Source organism: Mus caroli, chromosome 4, assembly GCF_900094665.2.
Source record: "Mus caroli chromosome 4, CAROLI_EIJ_v1.1, whole genome shotgun sequence".
NCBI classification, from domain to species: domain Eukaryota; kingdom Metazoa; phylum Chordata; class Mammalia; order Rodentia; family Muridae; genus Mus; species Mus caroli.
Window position 1 is genome coordinate 1,943,557 of NC_034573.1, and position 14,235 is coordinate 1,957,791.

General features: G+C 42.5%; 1 protein-coding gene and 1 long non-coding RNA gene across 6 annotated transcripts in view; both read left to right on the top strand.

The window, feature by feature from the left end:
* LOC110292106 overlaps positions 1-6,747 on the top strand; it is a 10,283-nt gene extending 3,536 nt beyond the window's left edge. The window contains exons 3-5 of the long non-coding RNA XR_002377654.1: positions 2,977-3,064; positions 5,744-6,417; positions 6,512-6,747. This is a non-coding gene — a long non-coding RNA (uncharacterized LOC110292106). The remainder of the gene's footprint in view (positions 1-2,976; positions 3,065-5,743; positions 6,418-6,511) is intronic.
* Positions 6,748-8,519: 1,772 nt separating this feature from the next.
* Fam110b (family with sequence similarity 110 member B) overlaps positions 8,520-14,235 on the top strand; it is a 143,544-nt gene continuing 137,828 nt past the window's right edge. For 4 of the 5 annotated variants that reach the window (XM_029476530.1, XM_029476531.1, XM_029476529.1 and 1 more), the window contains exon 1: positions 8,566-8,839. The gene's annotated coding sequence lies outside the window, so the exon portion shown is untranslated. Of the gene's footprint in view, positions 8,840-14,235 lie in introns of all 5 variants that reach the window. The other variant, XM_021160882.2, reaches the window with a different exon arrangement.

Consider the following 14,235-nt stretch of genomic DNA (forward strand, 5'->3'; position numbering starts at 1 on the left):
GTGGAGGTCTATACATGGAACGTGCAGTACTGTAGGCAGTACAGTGAAGATAGATGTGTAGAAAATGTGGAGGTCTATACATGGAATGTGCAGTATCGTAGACAGTTTACAGAGTGATGGAAATCTGTGTTAATAGGAGGATGGAAAGGGGTATGGCAGAGTATAGTCTGCTTTATTTAGCCAACAACATAATGTGTGTCCAGAGCAGTTTAGGTAATGCAGAAAAAAGTCTTTCAGGACCCTGCTTATACCTTTACTCTTTGCTGTCTCCAGACTGCACCCCCTTTTGTATTACTACCATGACAGTCTAAGGAAATAGTAGAAATACTCCCTTCTCTAAAGGAAAGCAGGGGGAAGTAAGAAGAAGAGTTATTGCCAAGTACGTCTAATGGATATCTTGGCCCAAGAAGTTCATTTCCTGTGGTTCCTTACCAAAACCTGCTAGTGGTTCATATTGTGTTTGGTTTAAGAAACTTCATTATAGTTTTAGCTTTTTAAATATAGTATTTGAATTTAGAGAAATGCAATATTTCATTTATTACAGATTCACAAAAACATTCAGATCCTTAAATATGTAGCTTCACAAATCTTTCCCCAACCAAGTAACAATCATCTCTTCCTGTAATGCAAACCCCCTTCTCTTGTGATTCTGATGTATGTTCTTGGAGGGGCATATGACTTGGTGGCCAACAGTGGCAGCATTTGGCTTATAGACCTTTCAGGATGTTGGCATACCCTTGCTCATAAGTAGGCTGTTTAGCAGATGCTGCAAAATTAAGACTCTATAGCAGTTCCTGTGCATACAGTGACATGGTAATTATGATATTATCAGTTGTGTATGATCTCATGGAATGTCTCAGGAACCTTTGTCAGGTGCTCTGACATTGCTTGATACTATGGAGATTTCAAAAGAGGGCTCACTGGCATCTCCAGCCTTCATGCAGCTTACAGTCCGGTAAGGTTAATATGGAGCCACCGTGGCCATACTTATCATTAAAGCATTTGGTTGCATTGGGTCGCTTATTAGTGCATAATGCAGTTTAGGCTATAATAAGCAAGTTATGAAATCCAACATGGCCTAGGAATATCTTTTAAGGATAGCATAATTATAACACATGCTTGGAGCCTGAGAATCCAGCCAATTCATAATTTGAGATTATGATTTATACTTATGAAAAAACTGGACTAATATTTAAACTATATTCTTACTTCTTAGCCTAAAACTCCTGACTCAACTACATAGAAGTGGAGGTTATTTGAGGAGGATGTGTGTATCAGTGATGTTATTGTTATTTCTCCAGTGTACAATGGCTTTGTGTACCTATACTTTTGTCCAAACCATTGAATTGCCAACATGAGCTATTTTCTCCCAAAATATCTCAACAACACTATGACTAGTCTTCTATTTTTCTATCCCTTACAACAATTGACCTCACAATTTTGTACATGCTAGGCAAGTGCTCTCCCACAGCGTGCTATCTTCAGCCTTTCCTGAGTATTCTTTAGTACAGTTTAAATGGAGAATTTGGGGTTGGGTGGAGGGTAAGCTGACACATGCAGACTCTCCTTCCTCTGTCCTCTGTCTTCTCTGACTTCTCACCCTGTTTGTTCTTCTGTCTGATTGGTTTTCTATAACCACTTCCATGGGAAATTTCAAATGTTGAAGATCTAATGTTACCTGCTTCAAAGCTTTGGTTTCTTGACTAGTGGAAAATTAAGTCAGTGTCACTGAAATAATGCTCAAAAGAATAATTTAAACCAGTTTTGATACTAGAAGAATCATCAAATGAGATATAAGACAGAAAGTACTAGCCTGCTTTATGATTACATATTGCACTTAAGGCAGGTACGGTGTGAATAATAAAATGCAGGAGTAAAAACGAGAGATTTGGTGGCGAAGTGAGGAACAGTAGGTGAAGACAGGCAAGTTCATGTCTGTGCCTGGAGCACTCTAATATTTTGTTAATTCCCTGGCAATTTGCAGGTGATTCCAACAAATTCCATGCACGCCATTGCTCATCTTTTATATTAGCACTAGATGGCTGAAAAGTAAAATGTCTATAGGAGACTTGGAATATATCCTCACCAAACATTTAGAAGCCATCACATGTACAATAAAAACTGTTTAGAACAAAGGGCACAGCAAGCCCTGAGTCTTCTAAGTGTGTGTGCCTAGTTAAATGCATTTTTAAGAGGAGAAATTGGTTAGCAATGTTTGTGCCATCTGTTCCTCACAGTTCTTGTGACCCTCTTGTCCCTCTTTTCTTCCTGAGATCTGCTTCACTCATTAGCATCTCTTCTCTACAACAGTAACAAGGGAAAGACCACTTTAAATCGGTTCACTCTCTTCTGTCCACTACAGAAGCACTCAGTTAGAATTTGATTAGGAAGAGGTTTGAATGCCATTGGGGCTTCAGTTATCCATTCCACACCAATCTCCTACTCAAAGAAAACTACAGCGAAGATTGTTTCTACTGCTATCAACCACGTAACTTAATGTTCTAAGTTTGCTTTACTATGAGAAGTTTATAAACACTCCATGTATTGTATCAGGGTTCATATTATTCCTGATGATATTGAAGGGCATCTGTTAAACCAGTGTTCTGTTTCTGATATCAGCAAATTCTGAAAATATAATCCTTTCAAACTATTTTAAAATCTGGAAGTTGGTGTGAGTCTCAGACCCAGTGATAATGAGAACTCATCTTATTTCAACGAATGCTAGAGTTCAAGTCAGCTCAGCAGAAGGAAGTACCTGTGTATCCTCATGGCCTTGGACTTTGGGAAGCATGCTTTTTTCCCATGGGCACACATTCTGATCCTTTGCTATTAACCTGCTCCATGTCCAGGGCAGCTATGGTGTTACCTGCAGTGTATGTGCTCCCAGGGAAAGAGTATCCTGCCCTTGCCAAATTCCAGGCTCAGGCTGACACTCCTTTACTGCTACTTCTGCCTTTCTTTTATTTTTAAACTTAGTTTTCTGCATTAAGTTTCTTGTGTTTTACTAGAGCTTACCTGATGGAGTAAGGGTGATGAATACATCAGTCACTGAAAGGAGGTAGAGGTGAGTACTGGGGCCTAGAAAGAGATGATCTGATAGAGTATACTATCTATGTATCTATGTATCTATGTATCTATGTATCTATGTATCTATGTATCTATGTATCTATGTATCTATGTATCTATGTATCTATGTATCTATGTNATGTATCTATGTATCTATGTATCTATGTATCTATGTATCTATGTATCTATGTATCTATGTATCTATGTATCTATGTATCTATGTATCTATGTATCTATCTATCTATCTATCTATCTATCTATCATCTATCTGTGGGTGCTTTTAAGTTATTTATTCCTTCCTTTTTCTTTTTTCATTTTGTAGAAATGGTAATGTCTTAGATATTTGTCTATTGCCGTGAAAAGACACCATGACTAAGGCAATTGATAAAATAAAGTATTTAATTGAGGGCTTGCTTACAGCTTCAGAGGTAAGTCCATAAGCATCAAAACAGGGAGCATAACACGAGCAGGCAGGCAGGGCACTGGAGCAGTAACTGAGAGCTTACTTACATCTGATTGATCTACAAATAAGAGACAGCGGAGAGAGGGAGAGAGAGAGACAGAGAGACAGAGACACACACAGAGAGACAGAGACAGAGAGAGAAAGAGAAAAACTGAGAGACAGAAAGACTGGGCCTGAGGAGGGCTTTTGAAACCTCAAAGTCCACACTAAAAATAGACCTTTTTCAACAAAGTCACACCTTCTAATCTTTCCTAAACATTCCACCAACTAGTTATCAAGCATTCAGATATAAGCCTATAGGAGCCATTCTTGTTCAAACCATCAAAGGGGGTTCTAGAACTAAGCTCTGATGACCCCCCTTCATACTAAGCAATCATTTTACTACTGAGGTATATCTCAAAATTTCTTTCTATTTTATTTTGAGACAGAGTTTCCCTACACTAGCCAGGCTGACCTTGATCTTGCACTTGCTCATGTACTTACTTCAACTAAGTGCTCTAGCTTCTCAGGTGGCTGGGACTGCATTCGGGAACTAGCGGGCACAGCTGTTTCCAATTTTCAATCCATTGTAGTTTATCAACCATTTTATGTGCATACATTATGAAGCAATGTCAGGTAATGTTAAGTTTCTATAAAAGTGTCAAAATGCAAGCTTCCATTTCGAGGTGAATATTAGATTAGTTACAAACAGCTCATTGCTGCTCTTTGAGTAAACTTAGGAGAAAGCTAGAGAAATACAATGCTCTGAAGGGAGGTACAAAAGGTGGAAACTGAATGTTAAAATTCTGAAGCCGAAAGTCAGTGCCCCCATATCCAAGGGATTAAATCAACCATGAATCACAAATATTCAGAAATCATTATGTCTGTGTGACACATATACAAACCTTTCTCCTTTCTACCATTCCATCAGCAATGTAGCATAACGGCCATTTACAAAGGGCTACAAATGACTTAGAGAACAGTACTTAAGCCATAGAATATAGCAATTATTCTCCGAGCACTAGGTATTACAAACAGGCCAGATAAGAGCTCACATTTACAGGAGATTATTCACAGGTTATATGCAAATACTACACTATTTAATGTACATTAAACTTGATCACCTAACAATGGCCTGGGTAACAGTGAAGATCAGGGATCAAGTCCCCCATTGACACCAGCTGTGTTCTGAGGCATGGATTTAGAAAAGGACCATCCATAGGGAAAGCATATGAATGCATGGAAGCAGAATTGGGGGCAAAAGGTTTGCAAGGAACACAATTTTTTTCAGTGCCAGGCAGGTATTTGCAAGAAGATGCCAGTGGGGAGGTCTGGAAGCAGAGGCCTCATGGTATGCCATTTGTGTCCCTGAAGAGTGACTTCCCAGCCTGTCCGTCTTCCTTTGATTCTTAGTCCAGCATGCCTTGCTGATGAAGGTAGATGCAGAAACCGGTTATTCCTTTAGGACACAACAGTTAGCATACATGGACTGGAAAAACATAGTCAGATAATTGAATCATAGAAAACTTTGCCTTACCTGACAACACAGACAACTGTATGAAGGGGAATGAAAATGCTTTTGTCTTAATTTGGGCCAGCCAGCAGGGCAGCCATCAGCCACGTGTTGTTAGTGAATACTTGAAAAAAGAATCTACTGTGGGGAAGAAAAATTTAAGTCATTGACATTTAAAATTAAAAAGTTTAATTCAGTGAATCAGAATTAAATGCAAGGGATTTAGACGTGTTGAAACTTCAATTCATTTACATTCCGGTGGCCTCTTGTGGTTAGCCTGACCCACTGGACAGATGATTTGTGGGACCTGTGAGCATGTTTGATTTAGAGTAGAAGATATATGGACTGCAGGTCACAAGGATCAGCTCATAAATCTTGTAATTGCTAACTCTAACCTTGGGTATGTCTCTTATTTTTTCTTGTCCTCAATATCTTCATGGAATGTTCATCATAATATTTATGGTTAGTGGCCTGTGTTAACTAAAAATGAGGCATGCAAATGCCCTAACAGACTAAGTATCTCGGAAGCTATTGGAGTTTAGTGATGTAGGTCCTGGTTGTTGTCTATGAGCACCCATCAGCGCCCTGAGCTTGTGCAGGAGCGCAAGGTAAACTATGAGACCAGCAGCACTAGATAAACCCAGGCTGTTACTGATGGAAAAGTGACCACACTGCAACAACTGACAAGGCCTTTCTCTCTCTCTCTCTCTCTCTCTTGCCAGCGGCTGCCCTTTCTCTTGCTGCCTACTGTTTCTAACCCATCCCCCCCTCCTGAAGCACATTCTGATCTCTCCTCCCTGCTTTTTCTATACCTTCAGACTGATGGTTGAAGGGAAAAGACAAATGGAGTTTGTTCAACCAATAACTTTAACTTTATATACAACTCAAACCCATAGACGTTTGGATGAGATCTCTCAAGGATTTCCCTGTAGAATGAAGAGCACAAGTTAACCTTTAACAACCATCAGAAACTCTTGGGAGAAGTTAACAACAAAAACAAAAAGTCCTCATGCTTGTGTCCTGCTCCCCATTCTGGAGACACCATGCTGTGAGGAGCTCTCTGGATAACTCTGCCCCCTGCCGGAAAGCACTCTATTATGTTGTGATTTGGGGGGAGTTCTGGACAAATGAACCTGTGTGACCCTGACCTAACTAAAAGAGAACAAAGAAATAGACTGTACTGGAACCCTGGCTGAGGGTGCTGGGGAACTCTTCTCCTTTGGTGAGATTCTCCCTGGAGTATCATCAACATTTGTCCAGATGCTGCTGGAGTCTGCGCCTGGATACCAAGGATCTTTTCCTTAACATTGCTTCCAAGCTGCTGAGCTATGATTTCTTCCTTGTCTCTCCAGTGGGCAGCACAACTCTTTACAGTAGATTGCTATTCAGTTCACAGGTTTGTATATTCCTGAAATGTCACCAGTGACGGAAAGACTAGGTTCTTCCCCGTGTCAATAGCACCGCTGAGCTCTCTGTCTCCCCTCTTGTAGATATCATATCGTTCTCCCACACGAAATAAGTCAAGCAATCAGAGACTGTGGCTAATACTGAAAAACTCTATCTACAGATGCTTGTTTCAGAGCCAATCAAACATTGTTATGTACTTTATGAGACAAAAATCTTTGTGACACAAATGAATTCCATGCACAGGCCAATGGCCCATTTCTTTGGAACAATACTCTAAGCACAGGAAAATTCTAATTAAAAAAAAAAAAAAAACTAAAACAAAAACCAAAAAACATTAGTGTGGTGAATTTCCAGAAGACTATGGTAGCCCTTCAGACTTTGTCTCGAAAAGACTGATCCTAGATTAGCAGACAATGGGGAGTTGTAAAAGTACACCTTATCGTACTAATAGTTAAGACAGAAAATGTACTAGGAGATTCTGGTTTAGACATTATTGTTTTACTCTTGTTCTGTGAACACATCTCTTATTGGGTTTGGAGTATAATATGATTCTATATTGAAAAGTAACACCCTCAATGAGATCCTTTAATCCTGTTAAAACCCAGGGTTTTGTTGTTGTTGTATTTTGGTTTTGTTTTGTTTTTTTTGAACAGGGTTTCTCTGTGTAGCCCTGCTTGTTCTGGAACTCACTCCATAGACCAGGGCAGCCTCAAGTTCACAGAGGTCCGCTTGCCTTTGCCATGAAATAAAGGCCTTAAGTGACTTCTTGACCTGTACTTCATTATCAAGAAATTACTTGGTTGGATCAACACAAAAGCTAGAAGCTACTGGTGTGTTTCTGATTTCCGAAGCCCAGGGTAATCTTTTATGATTTTATAAGTCAACATTTTGAACGGGAGCCCATTGCAAAACTGAAGGAGCAAGAAGGCAGTTCAGCGGCACATGTCCTCAGAAGCCCCACGCTGATGCTGTGTAGTCCACTTTGCACAGATACCTTAGTTGAGACATGAGTTTTCCTGACTCCCCTTCTAGTGAAGGTTTCCTTCTGGCTTGCCTTTGTTCTCTGGTGGGGCACACTCAGCTGCTGCTGGCTTACAGGACATATTTCGGAGAAAGAACCTTGATACTTCCTGCGTAGGTCATGACCTCCTTCCTCCCATCTCTATTTCCAGAGTAAAGATATTCTTTACTTGCCTGTCCGGGGCACTCAAATGGAAGTTTGCATCTCAGTCACACACAGTGGGAAGTGGCAAGGCTTAAAAGAAGGAATGGAACAAGCAAGTGCAGAGGTGGGGTCTGTTTGGGCTAGAAACTGGCTGCGTTTGCTATAATAATGATGACAAATAGCTTCAGTCCACCGACAGGGATTTTGGAGTAGGCAAAGAGGCTGACAAGGACCCCGTTTGCATGCCAACCTTCACTCAAAGCCCAGCATTACATCACACGCTAACACAGTACTCTTGCAAATAGCCAGAAATTTGTTGTAGCTATCTGATTTTTAGTTGATAATTTCTGAACTACAGGGAATCAAAAGTTGCATAATTTAAATATGTATAGATGGCCTTTCCGCAAAACTCATACAAATGTCATTACATTTCATAGTACTAAGGGTTAAAAATAGAGAAATTTTGCTTAATAGTTTTTTTTTGAGGGGCAAGGAATATATATGTGATCCCCCTAATCTCCTTTAAATTCGGTTATTTTGATATACGTGCATTTTAATTTTTAGACTTCCCACTCGCAAAACTCATTTAGAACATACTTAGTCTTTCTAAAATGCTTCCTGCCCACGGAGAAAACCCTATTACTAACCACATGTGAGGTAGGAGACTTGGCAAGATCTTCAAGAAGGGGCTATCAGAAAAGCTCATCACATCTGCCCACATGTTCTAGGAACCAGCATAGCCTGGAGTGGAAGAGTCACATCTCAGAGCGTCAAGGGGTAGGAGCAGTGGGGGAGTAGGGCACAGGGTGGGCGTGGGGCTGATGGGGGTGGGGCCAAGGCGCAGGTGGGCGGGGTGGAGGAGAACGAGGAAGAGTGCGGGTGCGGAGGGGGTGGGGCGGGAAGGTAGGCTGGGGGCGGGGCGCTCTGGGGGCGTGCCGGCTGCGCAGGGACACGCGCTCTGGGCCGCAGCAACTGGCTCCAAGTTCCCTCCCTCGCTCTCCTGCGGAGCCTGCCTGAGCCCGCCCCTTCGGTGCGGAGGAGCAAACGCGGCCGCGGTCAGCTCAGCCCTCCGTTGCCGCCCGATCCGGGCCGGTTCGGCTAACCCGGTCCATTCCGAGCCGGCGGCGGGGACCCGGCGGCCACTTCATCCCGGCCTGCAGTGCATCGCGGGCCCAAGCTCCTTCTCGCGGTCTCCGGAGCCTGGTGCCTGGCCTGGCCGCCTTGCAGGGGCCGGAGTGCGGCCAAGGTAAGCGGGGGCGCTGGCGGGTGGGGAGTACCTCTCAGGGTCCCGCTTCGGCCGGGCCTGGTCACCGAGGAGCCTGGCCCGCTGTCCGCCCCGCGCTCGGCTGCACGCCCCGGGCCCGAGATGAGGCCCAGGCTCGGAAGGAGCGCTGACTGCTGGGGAGAAGGTGGGCGAGGACGCGGCGGCCCCCAGCCCCACTCCGTGCTGCATCCCCACCCAGGTCATCCCGTGGGCGCGTCAGTGTGCTGTCAGTTCCTGCAAGAATGCAGATCCCGGGGCTCTGAAAGTTTGTTTGCCCCCACCGCCTCCTCCCTCCAGTCCTCCCACAGCTCGGTTGTCTGTTTTCTTTGAAAGCATGAGGGTTGGAAATAGAATAAAATTGGTCCTGGCTCACTCGTGCCCCTGTCACTTAGCGGTGCTCAGAACTTGGCGACAATGCTAGGCTGTGAGAAGCTGGTGTCTGTGCTGCCCTCCTTTTGTTATAGCAAGGAGCCTGATGGTGAAAACGGCAGTGACAAGTCTTTCTGTGGTGGCCAGTGGAGAAGGAAGACCGATAACTTTGATTACTTCCCAAAGTGAGAATAAAACCACCGGACTCCCAGCTTTTCTGACCCTTTTAAGTTGCTATTCAGATTTATTGACAGTCACCACATTCTCCTCCAAGAAAGAACAGGCATTCTTTCCTGCCTAAGATTCAGGTCCCCCCCCCCCCCCAGCCAAGTTATGTCCTGTGCAAATCTGGCGCACATCTGTGACAACAGTGCATGGCTGGCTTGTGAGGACTGCCGAGTCTATTTTTGCAGAGAGGAATATGATAGCAGAATCAGCATTTTTTTTCTGTATGAATAATATGACTTCCATTTTCATTTCCTCTCTTGGTGTGAAAGAGTTATTTAGCTTCCACCATCTAAGTCATGTGGAAGCACCTGTGCTGCTGATGTTATTATTAGCATCGTTTATTATTGTTGTTATTATTATCATCATTATTATTACTGTTGTATTTGTATTCACTTTGTGGTATTGAGACCTTGTCATTCAAATGAGGCATTTATTAAGCATAGTTATTTTAAGATAAGGGCAGGCATGTTGATGGTAACGTGCCATTGATTCACCCCATTACATATAATCTGTGACATCTCTTCATTATTCACTTAAAAATCACGGATTGAACACAGGGACAGCATTACCTTTTGAACCTGAAAATCTGCAAAAGCCTTATCATAGGGCATGGAAGATGGTTCTAGAGAAATGTTAGATATTTTTATTTTTGTTTTTATTTTCAACCTATGTTTTTGCTGTTTTATTTGGGGGGGGAGTGGGTCTTTTGTTTGTTTTTATCCCAGATCTTTCAAAGCATGATCTATTTTGAGTCAGTGATTTAATTTTAGATCAGAATTGAGGTTGGGTTGTTTGCAGGAGACTGACAGGCTGCTGGCTCTGTGTATCCTCAATGGCTGGGAATGGGGAATTTGGTATTTGTCTGGTCTATGAGTCTGAATTCAATCGTGGCCTGGCGAGTTTTGTAATAAGACTTGGTTGTCCATGAAGGGCTTAACCAGAAGGAAAATCTCTGCTGTGAACCTCATCGTCAAATCGCCCTCCTCCTTAGGTGTAGAATACTACTCTCAGTTTCTAGTTGGAAAACTCACATTGGTATAGAAGTTGGTTAACACTGTCTATGCTTGCCATTAATGAAAGATGAATGCATTTGCTGAGTGATCACCCCCTCATAGCACATCATAACTCTAGCTTTAAAGCCTTTGGTTCGATACCTCTAGACTAAATGGTTGAGAAAAAAAAATAAAATTACCTACTTGCCCTTTTCAGTAACAAAAGATAATGCTTGCAGCTTAGATATTTTATATTTTAGTCACTCAGCTATCAGTTTACCCTCTGTCCCGACTATTGAATTTTAAGTGGAAATCTTTTTCCTTAAGTGTTTAGCTACAGATAGGCTTTGTATGAGCTGAACTGCTGTAGGTATAGCCCATCAACAGTAGGTGGTGCTGTGGGGAACTCTGGCAGCTCAGCCAGGGCACAGGTATGCTTAAGGAACATCCAGCATTAATCTGCACTAGTGCTGGCCAGGTGTGAAAACAACCGGAGGGACAGACAGCAGCCTGCGCAAGTGTTAGGAATGACACGGTTTCTTAAGTTTTCTCTTGGCATTTTTTAACGTTTGGCAAGCATTTACCTGGAGAATCTTTTCTCTTTTTAGAGTCCAATAATGTTCTAGATGCTAAGTGTATAATGCTTATAAAAATTATTAGCTGGTCTCCTCACTTTTATTGTTCTTCATTAGAGTTAGGTGGACTTTGGACTAACCTAAGCTAAGCCAAGAGCCTCTGCAGCTAACCTGGCCTTTTTCTTTTTCTAGTATGGACTTCCAGTTCAGAGAAATAAAGGGCGCGGAACCTATTCCCCTCTTGAATTTATTTGGGAAGGCTCTGCTCCCCTCTGCTCTTTTTGTTGTTGTTGTTGTTGTTACCTCTTATCATTTTTTCCTGGCTCCTGGCAGGTTACAATGAGAATTGATATTCAAGGTGAAGATTCTGAATTTATTCTATGCTGGCTGTGTACCCGGCTAGGAAGTAAATTAGTCCACGCAGTTAAAGGTTTTCTGGCTCCCAATCGCGTACCTGTGAAGGCCAGTGCTGCGAGCAGCGTATCTCTAGGCTTCCTCTTACTCCTCTAACAAACAATACTTGTGTTATCTGCTTTCTGTGGGTGAATTTAGTGACTTGACTGAGGCATAGCTAATAAATAGCAAGATGTAAGTACCAGAGCCTGGCTTTCTACTGCCCAGAGAGGGAAAGCTTTGCCGCCTCTTAGCTGCTGGAGCTGACCGCCCTCTTCTTCAGGGGTTTGGTATCAGAAAAATCTCATCACTCAATGATCGGATTTGGATTTTCAGGGTAGTGCTTGATCATCAGTCCAAAAGTAGGAGAAATCGAGTTGTTTTTCCTTTTCCTGAATAGTCTTACAATGTGTGGCAAAGATGACTTGTTTGAGTGTTGAGAAGGATGCAGCTGAGTGTCTTTGAATTAGATAAAAGGCTGATAGAGACGGTTTAGACCTTGAGGCTGTGAGTCATGTTGGGTCTGTTTGGGGTTTTTGCTCCTGACAGCCCAGCTCTACACTTGGCCTTGTGACATACGCTCTCTCCATCGATGAGCTTGCTTACTGTGATCCCTTTCATCTGGGACGCAGGACTGGGAGCTGGTTTTGTACCACAGTTGAGGCCCAGCCTCAACTAATCTTTCAAAAACAAAGATGGATGGTATTTCTCAGTTGACTCCCCTACAAATACGTGTAGGAAGGCAAGTAGGGCTTGAGAAGCCCTGAAAATAGCCTGTGACTCAGGCACACTGCTGTCCCCAAAGCCTGATGGAACTGTGATTCTGGGCAATGAGAATTCCCAAACCTGTCGATGACCATGAAAGTACTGCGTGATGGCTGTGGAATGTCTCTTCTCCTTGTCCACAGCAGTGATGGCAGCAATAAGATGAGAACCAACCTTTCTACTCTACCACAGTCCTTTCTCATCTTATTTGTAGACAACTTGGGCAGGTTTCTTAATGATTATTTTGCAAAGTGATATTAATAAACATGTACCGTGCATTCCTTATTTTGACACCTTGGTTTCTCCATGTGTATGATGGGGGATTGGGTAGAATTTTAATCTTTTTCATATGATAAAGTTGTCACAATAGGAGAGACTACATAAGGACCTGGTGTTTATGAACCTTAACTGCCCCTCCCTTCCCTCTGCCCCTAGAGTGCTCTCAAGAAGATGTGCGCATGTGTGTGTGTGTGCCCGCACTCGTGAGAGCACACACACACAAACACACACACACACACTTACTCGCACACTTTTAAAGCTTAGTAGCCAAAGAAATTGCTTTTTTTTTTTTTTCTAGCATTGACAGTAAAAAAGAAAGTGTGTGTGTGTGTGTGTGTGCACATGAGTGTGTGCACTGGACTTTTTTTTTTTCCTGCACTGACTTTAAAATTGCAAATGATTTGGATGCACGTCGGATGGAGAGCCCCCTAGTTCTAGAGGAACTGCCATTTAGCAGACAGGTTCCTGGAAGAATTGTAAGAATCCCAGGGTGTGGTTTGTGCTCCAGGCCAAGGTCAATGTGGTTTCAATTGTCCAGCTCCTGAGAAGACCTTTACAAACACAATCTTAAGCACATGGGATTTTGGGTCTTTGTGTTGTAATGAAAAGCAGGGTTTTTTTCCTTCCTACTGACACTAGAAATTATTTTCACCTTTTTAGATGTCTTCTTAAGGAAGAATCATGGATAATACTTTAAAATGACCATTATTACCAGCAGTGCTTTGGTCCCCCAAACTGGAACTTTGTTAAAAAAAAAGGGGGGGTAATTATACAAAAGGATATAGTTAATAATTTGTCCTATTAAGGTTAATATATTAAAAATTATTAGCAGAGGATTCATTATCTGCCAGATTTAAAAAAATAAATAAATAAACACTAGCCAGAAGGATGTGGTCCCTGTCTGTTCATGGCTTACAGTCACTAGCCAGGAAAAGATGTGGTCTTCGCCTATTCATGGCATATATTAATTGCTTTTCCTTTAACTGTAAGCTTTGTGGTATGATTCAGTATCTGACAAAAGCACGTTAAAGGAGAAAGGTTTATTTTGGTGTATAGTTCCACGGGCATCACAGGAGCAGGAGGGTGAGGTGTTGCAACTATAGTCAGGAGGCAACAGGAGATGGTGGCTTCTACCCAGTTAGCCTTCTGTGTTTGTGCAGTTCAGAAGGGAAGCCTAGGGTACAAAATAGACATCTGAGGTAAGTCTTCCTGCCTCATCTAACATAATATCAAGAGCATCCTTCACAGTCATGTTCAGAGGCTAGCCTCACCTAAATAAGCCCTTATTGGTGTGATTGAAGGCTTGTTGCCTAGGTGATTCCAGACCTGGTCAGGTGGATAATCAAAACTAAGCTCTTTAGAGTGAAGCATAGAGAAGTAGGGAGTAAGTCACATCAGTGGTCCTCAACCTTCCTAACTCTGCTGGTTACTACAGTTCCTCAGGCCGTGGTGACCCCAGCCATAAAGTTATTTTTATTCCTACTTCATAACTGTAATTTTGACAGTTAGGCATACTAATGTAAATATCTGACATGTGACCCCCCCCCCCCCAAGGCTTTGTAACTAACAGGTTGAGAATTGCCAAATTAAATGAATATGCAAAAACCTAACTTAAAGGAATTCCAAGTGCAGTTGAGAATGGGGAAGACTTCCCACCTGTGTGGAATTGTGGTTTGGAGAGTCTCAGTGAGAGAGACCTTTAGTAAGGGCTGAAAGTTAGTTAAAACAAAACCAAACAAAACAAAAGGAGGCACCCTTTGATGCAAATGCCCTTTGG